The sequence below is a fragment of the Pleurodeles waltl genome, chromosome 4_2 (assembly GCF_031143425.1).
Source record: "Pleurodeles waltl isolate 20211129_DDA chromosome 4_2, aPleWal1.hap1.20221129, whole genome shotgun sequence".
NCBI classification, from domain to species: domain Eukaryota; kingdom Metazoa; phylum Chordata; class Amphibia; order Caudata; family Salamandridae; genus Pleurodeles; species Pleurodeles waltl.
This window is the reverse complement of record NC_090443.1, coordinates 97,717,808-97,731,605: the sequence shown is the minus strand read 5'-3', so window position 1 is coordinate 97,731,605 and position 13,798 is coordinate 97,717,808. Positions and strand designations below refer to the sequence as shown.

Genomic DNA, 13,798 nt, shown 5'->3' with positions numbered 1-13,798 from the left:
GGCCACTTCAGAGATGGGGGAACCAGGTTCAAGTCTCAGCGTCAGCTCAACATCCTGTGATTCTGGGCAAATCACTTAATCTACCACTGCCTACAATTCAACACCTTGAGACCCTCACGGGTGATTTTCAGTGCTTTACAAATTGTGAATTATTTAGTATTTTCCAGGCTGGATGTCCCTCACACCACGCCTCGCACTGTAGAAGTGCTCGTGTGAGGTAAGCCACCCTTATAGTGGTAACTGTCAGGGAGGATGGCTGCACAAGTGTCCTGAACAAGCAGCTTTAGGAATACACTCAACTTTTAGAACACCAACAGTAGAGGAGCTCTGAGCCATCGTCCCAAATGATCCTTTAGTATGTCCCTTTTAAAGGTTCTATCTACCAAGCATTTCCTACATATGACATCACGTTATATAAAATATTAAATTTAAGGTATGAGTTATTAACAAACTATAGTTTTAGAGTGAGAGGAATATTTCAAGTTGTTACATACTATTTTTTCTAACCATTTGGCTCCTGATAATCCAGTTTTTTTAGGTTTGTTGTACATAGGCCAAGCTGAATCAATATTAATGAGATAAATTAGAATTACATATTGTGAAGCCAGCTTGGGAACAATAGAGTTCTATACATTTGCTTTTTAAATATAATTTAATGGTTTTTAACATACTAACGAAGCACATAGTGATGCAGGCACACTAGGTAATTTGCCACAAATGTCTTAGCAGGACCACCTGGCAAAACACAGATTTGTGCTACAATATCCACTTTCTCTTCAGCGCCTCATGGATGATCTGTATATATTCTTAACACCCTTATAATTTCCATGTCTGTGCTTGCCACAGAATCCCACACCAGGTTTTCTACTGAGTTTGCATTTTTTCCCATTTCTTCGGACATCCGCTTCCTTCAGATATGAACTTCTCCGATAGCATATACCAGTCAATGGTGATTATCACATTGTCAGCTATATTCTGTCTTGCTATTACAAGTTCCCAACTATAGAATATTTTCGAGCACCCTTGGAAAGAGACATCCTCCCAGGTGTCCAAAACAAACAATTTGGGACAGAAATCCCCATCAAAATCTGTGAGCCAACTCAGGCACTCAGTTCTAAAAAGATGCCTGATGGGGTAATTCCCACATAGTGTGTATGAAACTCCCTAGTGAGGTATGCTAACTTATGTTCTTATTGACACCTCCTTTGGTAAACTGATCATCTCTTTCATTCTCTATCCTTTAATGATTCCTACATCTCTTTCCCAGTTCTTTGTTTCATTTTTTAAGCAGGTCCAGTGAATTATTTCTCATGTTTTTGTATATGAGGGATATTGCTTTTTCGGGGAGTGGCTCCTATAGGCTCCTTTTTAGGTTCAGCATAGAAGCGTGCAAGCGCTGCTATTCAGATGTGTTGGTATCTGAGTGGGCTTTTAACCACGCCCACCGCACATCCATCACTATAACTCGTTCATGGGCTTCGTTTCAAAAATCCTTTGTTATCATTGGTAAATGCTTTGCGTTTGTCCCTCCTTGGAGCAGTTTTGTTACCGCCTTGGCCATCGACCCTGTTACATGGATAATTGCATGAGTGCCGATATGTTTGACTGCAAGAAAGCTTCTTCTTCCTTTTGTATCTTCCCTTCTCACTCACGGCGACCATGGGGTTTTAAATTGACTTACTTATGTCAAATGCTTTACTTTCCATTTTCAATTTATGTGGCAAGAAAAGTCAAGTTAGGAATTTACAATGCTAATAGCTCTAACTCGAGCAAATGCGAGACCCATTGCAAATGCTTGTTTCTAAAAGAGTGGAATCCACTAGCTGTGTGCCTTCCGGAACACGAGCTGCTAGAGCATGCCAGAGTTGTATGTATTTATATAGTTCAGTGTCTGCAAGTTCATAATTGTCCTCTTAGCCTTTCAAGTGTTATGGGTCCTTCTTTCCTTCGGGCATGCACAAGTGTTGCGATCAAGTCCCATTTTTGACCCTTTCAGAGTGCCTATCACCCTTAGTATAGCGCAGCCCCATATTGGGGTATTATTTGCTGGAATCCCTTCCCATTTTAGGTATCTAATAATATTTTCTCATGCTTTCAGCAATGATTTCCTACGATCAGATAGGGAATATTGGCTTTGAGTTGTCTAGAAAATTATTCCCGGTTGTATGTGTTACTGTGTTTTGGTAGTCTTCCTGTTTCATTGTGAGTAAGTGCCTAGTTTGTTCGTCTCCCCCCTTAATGTATCTGGCTTCCAACTGTAAGATTTCCCCCTCTATGAGGGAAGCTTCCTCCCTTTTAGGTTTGTTTTTTGCAGCCATCAGAGGTATCACCTGCCCCCTGATGACTGCCTTGTATGCCATCCACATTCTCACCTAAGATTCTACTGCTGCACTGTTTTCTTTAAAGTATAACTCAGAACTTTCCCTCAATTGCTGCATTAGGCCTCTATCTTTCAACAACCAAGCATCAAGGTTCCTTCAACTGTACAAACATATTTCCCTCTTTTAGATATACCCTCAGTGGTGAGTGGTCAAATATTCCCCTGGTCAGATAAGGACAGGGCCCGATTGGGAGCCCAAGACAGCCCTGCCAGTTTTGTCAGATCAGCCCCCTGGTCGGGGTGGCCATGGGGGGAGAACAAAGCACTACTGCTTTTGTTTTTCGGTTGCTGGGGGCCGATATTGCAGCACTGCAAACTACCCCCCACCCTTTTGGCCCACCAGGAACAACCCGATGCTCGCCATGGCCAGTCTGGCCCTGGATAAGGAGGAGTGATAAATCTACCCAGGGGTTGTCTTTGTGTGACAACCCAACTGATATGCGAGAAGGTCTGGTATGCCGCTAATTAGAAGGAGTATTGTTTATCTGGTAGATATTGAGCCAACCAGAATTCTACCAGGCCAAAGGCTTAAAGAAACCTTCTTAGCTGTGCCCCCTCATTCTTTCTTCCTTGACCATGTCTATTGGTATCAGGTTAATGTGTCAAATGTAGATTCCCTCCTGGTATCAGGATCTCCTTCTGCACTGGCACACCAGTTGTCCTATGTCTCTCAGTGTCATCTGTTACAGTTTGGGCGGCAAATATACCCACAACAAATTAACTCCCATGCCACCAAATTAGTTCCCATTCCAGGTTGCAAACACCTCCTAATATCACCCTAGTGGGTCAGTTCATTTTATCTTTTCTATGAAGGATATTGTTTCCCTTACTAATACTGCCATTCCTCGTGAGTCAACCATGAATCTCGAATGCACCATCACCATTTATCCACCACTATCAAATACTTTGCAATTCGCCCCTCTCAAGAGAGTTTCCTGTAGGAAAATTGTTTGTGGTTTATGCCTTTGAAAATATTGGTGAACCACTTACTTTTCATCTGACCACCCAGGCCAGGATGGAAGGCCCAAATTCAAATGCTATGAACTATGTCTCTTGGGTCCTGCCATTTATTGTCTGTGTCTCCTGGTGTTGCGCTTTCCATCATTCTCACATAACCTAATTTAGCTCTGCACCTCATCTCTATAGAGATTGCAAACAACAACTCCCATCCCAATTTACCTCCTACCTCTCCGCCGCCCTGTGCTGCCAGGCTTTAACTGCTTGCTTCCCCAATTCATAGGGAAACTGTCACCCCAACACCCCAACTTACTACTAGTGTCCCAAGACTAAGATAGTGAGAAAGAAATGGATGGCACCCAGAGTGCCACTGGTACCACACCTTACTGAGAGAGATGCAGAGGGCAGGTCACAATACTGGAGGGGCGCTGGATGGGACAGACCTCTCTATAGCTAGCATACACATCCCAGCACCAGACAACTCCTAGACACCCTAACCTCCTATCTCACCAGGAACATTGACATGCACAGGGTGTGGGAAGGTGAATATAACCTGGCCCTAGACTGTCTCCTAGACCTTTCAGTGCCACCCCTGCCATCTGTTCCAGATGCAACTTTAGTCCATGGCTTTGAGCGATGGAATATGAGTTGGGGGTCTGTCAGACATCTAGCATGAACTACATCCCACAAATCATGAGCATTCCTACTGTTTAATTGTCCACTGTATCTACACACTTCAGGACAAGATACTGGGCTCCTCTGAGCTGATAGCGTGGGTATGTAATTCAGTCGTACTGCCACAGATCACCACCATCTCCTGGTGACACTACTGATGGAAACCCCGACAGCTATCCTTACATGGTATTTGTAGCCCGAGGCATTGTTGGAACCACATTCCTGGAACCTATAGGAGAGGCAATAGATATTTTTTTTAAGGAGAATGATGGCATGGCTTCACAGCCCAACATAGAATGTGATGCTTTCAAGGTAGTCATAGGAGGAATTTGCAATAAGACCTCCAAATGGGTTAAGACAGCACTAACAAGAGAACTCCTAGATGGAGAACATAGATGCAGGGACCTAGAACAGATAGTGGTAGAGCACCTGTGAGACAGACTGAGCCTGCTGGAACAAGCAAAACACACCAATCACTCATAGAACCCTTGCACTGCTTTCACTATAGAGAATACCTCATGCGCCAACACAGGGAGGAGGACGGTGCAGGTCACATACTGGCATGGCGGTTGCGGCCAGAGACTCCTCATAAACTGTTTAGGTGCTGTCAATAAGTGTGAGGGACATACATATAGTCAGAACTCAGGGAGACAATATTCACACATTTGTGAAATATTACCAATCACTCTACTCAACCACAGAGACCCCACAGATCTACCTCATCACACAATTTTTCCAGTGAGACTGGATGCCGAGACTCACCCCAGCACATACCAAGGCCTTGGTGGTAGACCTAGAGCTGCAAGAAGTGCACATGGCTGTGGACCAGCTAGGGTGAGGGAAGACGCCAGGGTGTATGGACTACCTGCCCAGTTCTACACATCTTATCAGTCCAAATTGGCCCCTATTTTACTTCAAATGTGCAATGAGGCACTGTGAGTAGAGCTGCTCGAGACTTCCCAAGAGAAGCCATTTTTGTCTAAATCTTGCAGACACCCTTTAGAAGGCCGTTCCTTCAGGCTGCTTTTTTTACTGGCCATAGCATACAACATACTCGGGAAGATATTAGCAAACAGACTCTTACCTTATTTACCACAGTTAATACACCAAGATCAATGCAGGTTTATCCCTAGTCATAACAGACACATACATATCTGCTGCTGTGATGTCTTTCAGTGTGGTTCTGCATCATCTTTGCAACCCCTTGGAGCTGTCTTCCCAATTTATCCTCCTCATCCATGCTCTTTTTTCGAAAGAAGGTATATCTGCCAACCTTGTTTTGCTGTGACGATCTCCCAGCTTTGTCTTATCCCATCTTGTTGTTCGAGCCAAGGTGCCAGTCTTTTATTCACCCTCCATTTATGGGATGTCTCCCTGCATACCACCTATCTATTTGAATATTCGCTTCAGATTTCTTGATCCTCTGCAGATTTGGGGAAAGGTAACCTCCACAATCTACCAACAGGGGTTGGTACGCTTCCCAGCCACTCTGGGCCTCTTTTGTGGCCTAACTGTTTTCCCTGTTCTCTCCTCACTTCTTTCTCCCTGACTGCAATCACTTCCAGTCTGGCTCTCTTACACCTCCTGCACCAGAATGTGTCCCAGTGTAATCCTTCATCGACTCTCAGTGGACTATGCCACCACATGCTAAGTCATGACTAGTACTACATATGTCTTGGCTCTTCCTCTTTACTCACTCTCGGCCACCCAGCTGCCACCTTAACAGGAATCCTGCTTCAATGCCTAGCAGAGGCATTTGTGCCTACTTCAAGGCCAGCTCTCCTCCTTAGCATCAGTGTGTTCTCATCTTCATGCTATAGGTTTTGCAATACTCTGTGGGTCTTCTATTTGATGTGAGGGTATACTACCACTTCTGTGTCCGCAACCACTTCTAGTAATCCAGCTGGAGCCCGGAGCTCTCTCCGGATGGTGACCCCAGCAGTGGGTGTCTGATGTGTCAAAACGGGTATCAAGCGACATCCGCTACCGCCTCCCACCAGTTTTCTCAGGTGGGAAGCCTTCCCTGGGTGCCTCTTCTGGATGGTAGAAGCCATCAGACTGCTAGTGCTCTTGATATCCAGAGACCATGTAGGCCGGGCCCCGTCCTCTCTTCTACTTTACTTTTCCAGTGGGCAAAATTCACTGCTCCATTTCCCAAGGTTCTCACCACCCATCTGTCCTCCTGTGTTGGGCTGCTGGTGCTTGCAGGAGTGGTGGTGCTTGTGCGTGGCACCACAGTCTCTGCTTCACTTTTTGTCTAGTTTGGGGTGAACTCCACTGCCACATGCCCTGAGGGTCTCACAACCTGTGTGACCTCCCACTCCAGGCTGCTGGCATTTGCATAAGCCCGAATCCACGTAGGCCGCATCCTTGGTCTGTCTCACTGCATATGTGTTCTCTGTCACCCGGCCATGGGCACACAGTCTCGCTGGGCAACAAGATCTCTGCATGCCGGCTCCGGCCACCTGGCGTGCATCAATGGCCTGAGTGGCTTCACTGGTCACCTAGGCAGCATTCTTTCTTTCTCCATGGGCTGGACTTCCTTTCAGAAGATCTTCACAGCAGCACCCTCTGGGATCTTGAGGTGTACAATTTTTCCCTTGAGGAGGGGGAATTTTTGTTGCATGGCTTGCCAGATATTAAGGGGATTGTTTGACAGGCTTCGGAGTCTTACGCCTCTGCCGCCATCTTCTCTGGCCACGTCTGTGCTGTACAATAATGAGGGTTGTTGGGGGACGGGACAAGATTGTATACATCAACTGGGGATTTCCACATTTGAAAGAGGCTTGCAGGAGTCGCTTTCACATATGCCTACTATGTCGGAAGTGAGGCTGTAATTCAGGTGCTCAGAAAAAAGATTTAGCAGCTGGAAACCAGTTGAATATGTGGCAGCCATTAGGAATAATGAACAGAGAATCAAGGAAGCGAAAATAAAAACAAATATGAAACCTAAAATGAGGACAAAGCGAAGATAAGTAATAATGATTCATTTTACCTAAATGCGTAAAAAAATATATAGAAACACATAGCATTTTTCTTACCATTATGTCCGAGTGCATAGAAAAATCCTGTTTGGTTTTCAGGACATCCATAGGGAACTTTTATGGGGTTTATTAACCTGCAGTACTTTTCATCTGAGATCATTTACATATTTGCAGGTGTTTTTGACCACACAATTATGTTTTGCAATTCGGCGGGTTGATGAGCCCAGACCATAATGCAGTTAAAGGAAGTAAACAGGGCTACGGGTACAGAAGAGTTAGAGATGGGGATTGGTATTTCACGAGAATATTCAGTTTTAAATGCTGTTTAACAAAAATATTGTATCCAAAACATTAACTACCACAATACATGAAGGCAAGTATATAGGTACGTGCATACTTACGCCTCTTAACGCCACATATACTTGCTTCTTATGTAATTATAATCAGTGGACCATCGTGAACACCGCTGGTTTCATAGCCAGAGGATATGTTGGAAATCTGGCTTGGATCTGGCCCTTTACGGCCAGCGCTGAAAGTCCCTGGTTTGGGTGAACAAAGTCTTTGGCCGGAAAGAGTGTCTCACGGTCTTCCTGTTTTTTGTATTCTCAGGATCTGCAGAGTTGTTTGTAACACGAGAAGAACAATCGGTGTGAAGCATGTACCTCCACGTGCCCCAGGAGGCGAGCACCGGTGGCCCAAGAGTGAGACAGTGAAGACGTCCTGTCCACGGTCGCCATGTCCAAGAACTAGTGCGTAATCGGGGAGCAATGCCTGCGAAATCTAACGTCCTGTTGTCAAAGGTAATCAAAATTATTTTCTCTGTTTTGGCACGAGCAAGATTATGCCGGTCGTTGGAAACGGCAAACGGCTGCTTATGTTTCTTCCCAATCGCCTTGATTTTGAAATGCACATTGAGGGGGTCATTACGACCCTGGCGGTCAGCGTTAATATGGTACTGCCAACAGGCTTGCGGTACTTACCGCCATATTATGACATTGGCGGGTTTGCTGAAGCCAACCTGCCAATGTACCACTCCGGCTGCCACGGCGGTAACAGCCGCAGGGCTGGAGAAATCCATCTCCATCCGGGCGGCCGTCATTGTCCCGCCTGCAAGATTATGACCCCGCCTACCGCCCTGGTTTCCGTGGCTTTCTTACTGCCACGGAAACCATGGTGGTGGGCACTATCAGTGACAGGGAATTCCTTCCCTGTCACTGATAGGGGTCTCCCCCATCCCTTTCCAGTTAGCCCCCCAACCCCCTACCTCCCCAAACCCCTCACCCACCCTACATTCACAACCCCCTTCAAACACACACACACACGTATACACACACCCATTCCCATATGCATCCACGCATGCATACATCCATTCACACACACATCCATACAGACTTTCACACATATACGCAGGCATGCATTCACATAACATAACATACATGCACTCACACCTCAATACATGCACACGCACTCATCACGCAACACACAACCGCATCCACGCACACACAAACATTCAGCCCCCCCACACACACACACAACACCCCACCTGCTCACCCCCCCTCCCCTGTTAGAGACCCGATTTACCTGTGTTCAGGGTGTCCTCCGGCAGGAGACAGTAAGGGGCGCTGCTGCCACCAGCAGAGCCTGTCAGGAGAACACCGCCAGGTCGTATTATTGGTCATAATGTGGCTGGCGGCGGTCTACTGGCGTGGCGCTGCTGGTGGCAGCAGCGCCACCTTACCGCCATCCACTAGCATGGCCAGCATGGCCACAGCCGGATTTCCGCCCTTCTTGTGGCAAAAATCCATCTGTGGTCATAATACGGTGGAGGGTTGGTAGCCGCGGCAACGGTCTTTTGGCGGCCGTCGCCGTGGCGATAGGCATTTTTTACCGGCAATCTCAGAATGAAGGCCTGAGTCTGTTACACTTTCAGACCAGACAGCTCCGCTACACTGCATGGAACCATCTCAGGTTGTAGATGGTTAGGATTCATGAATAGATGAGGACAGTACATTGTAACCAACAAGATATGATCGGGTATCTAATATTCAATAATGAAAGTGGGGAACCCAAGTTGGAATCCGAAATTCCTTAGCCACATTGTGTGCTCCTTGGCAAATAACTTCCTCTCTCCCTGTGCCTCGGTTCTGCCTGTCAAACTGGAATCGTGACTGTAAGCATTCAGAATGTAAATAACAATGTATGTAAAGTGGCGTAATACAAAATGATGCAACCCCCAATGCAGAATGTGATAATGGACCCCCCAGTCTTCAGTAGCTTACACATTTTTATAGTTGTGTGGCTGTATGTGGGTCCCCTCAAGACTGGAGTGTAGGAGCCAATGTCTGAGGGGGACATGGTCAGCCTCGGGGCCCCAGTGCAAATTCCCTGTAGACTTTACATGGCTGACTCCAATAAACCTGTACAATCACAGAGGTTTGAAGTGAAATAGCAATATTAAAATACACTATTTGTTATACAAAGTTCAGATGTAGTTTTATCAAACACAGCCTAATGTACGGTAGCTCAGGGAGTCAAGGCTTCTGCTACAAAAAGTCCAAGCAACCTGGAGGTCACAGGTTTGAGACTCTGCAGGATCTGCTTTTCATCCTTCCAAGGTTCATAACATGAGTGCTACTTAGTTGATATGATATTTACCCCTATATATTTATTTTCTATGAGGCAGAGAGAACATGGCTGGAAGTGCTTCATAAGCAGAGGCAGGTCTCTGGTGTTTTTAGGGTTGAGCCTGCGATAGCATGCGCTAGCACATGCGTCTCGCTTGCCAGACTCTAGACACTAAAAAGTGCTTGAAGCCCGTCAGTTACTTACCATCTGTTGGCCTGGTGGCACTCTTTTTTACAGCATCGTAATTACTCACTAAAGGCCTAGCATCATTTCCTGTCCTGTCTGCGGAGCAGGGACCAAGCACTGATTGATTCACCTTAATCAGTGTCAGTCCGCTGCTCCAGGCGTGACTGAGGTACTGTTTTGTTCTTTTTCACTTCTAGTGCCCAGCAAACATGAGGCATGTGACTGGCAAAAACTTGCCCAACAGGACAAACAAAATTGAAAAGTTGTATTCTCTATAGTTAATTTTTTTTTATTTTGCCAAGTCTTCTATTCTCATTTTTCGCTCATGTTGTGTTTTATTTTTGCTTGTGGGTGCTGTTCTCAAAAGATGACTTATCTTGTTCTAAATATTGAAAACTGACATTGTTTCTTTCTTATGTGTAATTTTTGAAACATACTTTAACACATAATCGTGCACTATACCCAAATTCACCCCACTCCAATTCAATCCACCCACTCCAATCCAAACCACTCATCACAATCCACCACACTGCAATCCTCCCAGCCCAGCCCACCCCACTTGAATCTGTCCCACTCCAATCCAAAATAGTCTGTCCCACTCCAGTTAAAAAAATCTGCCCCTCCAATACAGCAATCCGAAACAATATGCCCCACTCCAATCCACAACTATCTGCTCCACCCCAATCCAAAAACATTTGCCCCACTCCAACCCAAAACAATCTGCCCCCAGTTCAAAACAAGCTACCCCACTCAATTCAAAACAATCTGCCCCAATCCAATCTGCCCCACTCAATCCAAAACAATCTGCCCCACTTCAATCCAAAACAATCTTCCCCACCCCTCCCCATTGCAGTCCAGTCCTCTCCATGCCAGTCCACCTCACTCCATCCCAATCCACCACACTCCAATCCTCCTATCCCACCCCACTCCATTCCAATCTGCCCCACTCCAATCCAAAGCAATCTACCACACCCCAATTCAGCAATCCAAAACAATCTGCCCTACTTCAATCCACAACAATCTGCCCCACCCTAATCCAAACCAACCTGCCACACTCCATTACAAAACAATCTGCCCCACTCCAACCTGCCCCACTCAGATCTAAACCTATTCCCCCCACTCCAGTCCAAAACAATCTGCCCCACTCCAATCCAAAACAATCTGCCCCACACCAATCCGCCCCATTCCAGTCCAGTCCTCTCCACTCCAGTCCACCTCACTTCATCCCAATCCACCACACTCCAATCCTCCCAACCCACCCACTCTACGTCAATCTGCCCAACTCCAATCCAAAACAATCTTTCACATTCCGATACAGCAATCCAAAACAACCTGCCCCACTCCAATCCACAACAATCTGCCCCACCCCAATCCAAAACAATCTGCCCCACTCCAATCCAAAACAATCTGCCCCAACTCCAACCTGTCTCACTCCAATCCAAAACAATCTGCCCCACTCCAGTCTGCCCTACTCGAATCTAGACCATCTCATCCCAATCCAATCCATCCATCTCCATCCCAGATCACTCCATTCCAATTCACCACAATCCACCCTACACCAATCCACCCCAGTCCATTCCACCACAATCCAGCCTAATCCAATCCTCCCCAATCCAGCCCAATTCAATCTACTGTGCTCCAATCCTATCAAATCTACCCCACTCCAATCCAATCCAATCCACCATAGTCCACCCCACTCCACTCCTGTCCAACCCACTCCACCCCACCCCAGTTCAACCTACTCCATTACATCCCACTCCCATCCAATCCATTGCAACCAAGTCCACCCACCTCACTCCAGTCCATCGCATTCCAATACACCCTAATTCTCCACAGTCCAAGCCAGTTCACCTTAATTCATCACACTCCAATCCAATTCACCCCACACCATCTTAATCCACTCCACACCAGTCCAATCCATCGCACTCCAATACAACCCATTCCAGTCCAATCCACTGACTCCAGTTCACCCCATCCAATCCACCCCACTCCAATCCACTTCACTCCAATCCACTCTACTCTACTCAAATCCACCCCACTTTTCTTCTATCCACCCACACTCCACTTTACTCCAGTCCACCCTTCCCCACTCTACCTCATCCCACCCCACTTTACCCAAATCCAATCCACTCCACTCCAGTTCAGTCCAACCCGACTCCAATCCAATCCAATCCTCCCCACTCCAGCCCACCCAACCCCACCTCAATCCAATCCAGTCAACATCACTCCAGGCCACCCACTCCACTCTAGTCCAATCCACCCCACTCTTCCCCGATCCAATCCAATCCACCCCACCCCATCCCACCCTAGTGCAGTCCACCCCACTCCAATCCATCCAGCACACCCCACGACATTTCTCCCCACTTCAATTCAATCCACTCCACTTCAAAACATCCAGTCCACACCACTCCATTCCAATTCACCCCACTCCTGCCTAATCCATCCCACTACAGTCCAATTAATCAAATCAACCTCAGTTCAGTCACATCCAACTCATCCCACTCCAGTCCACTCTAATCTACCCCACTCCAGTTCATACCACTCAAAACCACCCCAATCCAATCCACCTCAGCCTAGTCCTATAACTTTAGTCCAATACACCTACCCCAATCCAATCTGAACAGCCCACTCCAATCCACCTCACCCATTTCAATACACCCCACTCCAATCCATTCCACTCCATTCAATACACCCCTGTCTACTCCAGTCCAATCCACCCCACTCTACTCCAATTCAATCCACCACCTCAATCCACTCCAACCCACTCCACCCTATTCCACTCTCTGCCACTGAACCACTGAATTCTCCTCTACTCAGTTCTATGACACTCTACTCCCCCTACTCCAATCTACTTCCCCACTCCACTGTACGACCCTCCACACCACAAACTTTTAACCATGCTGTAAAGCAGCCACACTGGTGTACAATATGGCAAAGACACATTGCCATAGACAATAGGTCTTGTATAGGAGAGACCTACTGGCATTGCCAATGCTTGTTTGTTTTGCAGTTTTATATAGCAGGAACTCGACCCAAAGGTACTCGAGACCTTACATGGGCACCTTTTACATTACACAAGATCATATTCATTTTTTTTGGCACAGAAAAATTATGTGATTTGCTCAGAATCACAGGATGTTGAGCCAACATCGAGACTTGAACCTGGTTCCCCAGTTCCTAAATTTACATCTCTGGCCATAATGCCACATCCTATCTGTTAGACAAAATACAATGAAATGTATTTTGGGAAGGAGGTAGCTCTCCTAACTGGATTTATGATCATGAAAATAAATTTAACTTGCTTTATGGTACGCTAATACTCAAAATTTATTATGTCAAAGTGCTCTGAAGTGGCTGCATAGACTAGTTGGATACTAAACAAAACATATACTAAATATGGCTCAAAGCTGAGAGGCAACAGAGGAAGACAGAGACCCCTCAAAATGTGTCTGAGCCAGTCCTGGATTTGGGAGTCCTGAAGCAGATATATTTTCTCCTTCTTGTGGTCTTTTTTTTCTCACAGACTGGGACAATCAGAGAATCAAGCACCTGATGTTGCTCAAAAGTCTACAACAAACGGAGTGGAGCAGCCAGGAATGCATGGCCAGACTGGCCGTAATGGGCATCAGACGTTTTCCCTGGAGGCTGGAAGGGTGGAGGCGGTTTTACAGCACTGGGGGCCGGCTTTATTACTGGAGGCCGGTTTTGCTGTGATATCAGGCCTCAGTAACAAAAGCAGCAGTGCTTCATACTTGATCACCCAACCCATTCCCACACCCCCACCTCTCAGTCCACCCCCCAGGTGCTGGTCTGACAAAGTTGCCAGGGTGTGTGTTGGTAAAGAAGAGTGAAGATGCTTGGGCCCATCTGCTTATTTCTTCAAAGGTTGCTGAACAGCAGTGGGGCTAGCCCTGGGCTTGTGAAGATACAAAATGCATCACTGAAGTACAGTAGGAGGTCCAGGGAAGTTGTAGGGTTGAAAGTGCCTGGT

The 13,798-nt window shown here is 46.5% G+C and overlaps 1 protein-coding gene across 3 annotated transcripts in view; it reads left to right on the top strand.

Annotated features, from left to right (window-relative positions):
- The window catches only part of B4GALNT1 (beta-1,4-N-acetyl-galactosaminyltransferase 1), a 556,280-nt gene that overhangs the window by 61,076 nt on the left and 481,406 nt on the right, over nt 1–13,798 (top strand). For all 3 annotated transcript variants that reach the window (XM_069230844.1, XM_069230843.1, XM_069230845.1), the window contains one exon: nt 7,606–7,796. The gene's annotated coding sequence lies outside the window, so the exon portion shown is untranslated. The remainder of the gene's footprint in view (nt 1–7,605; nt 7,797–13,798) is intronic.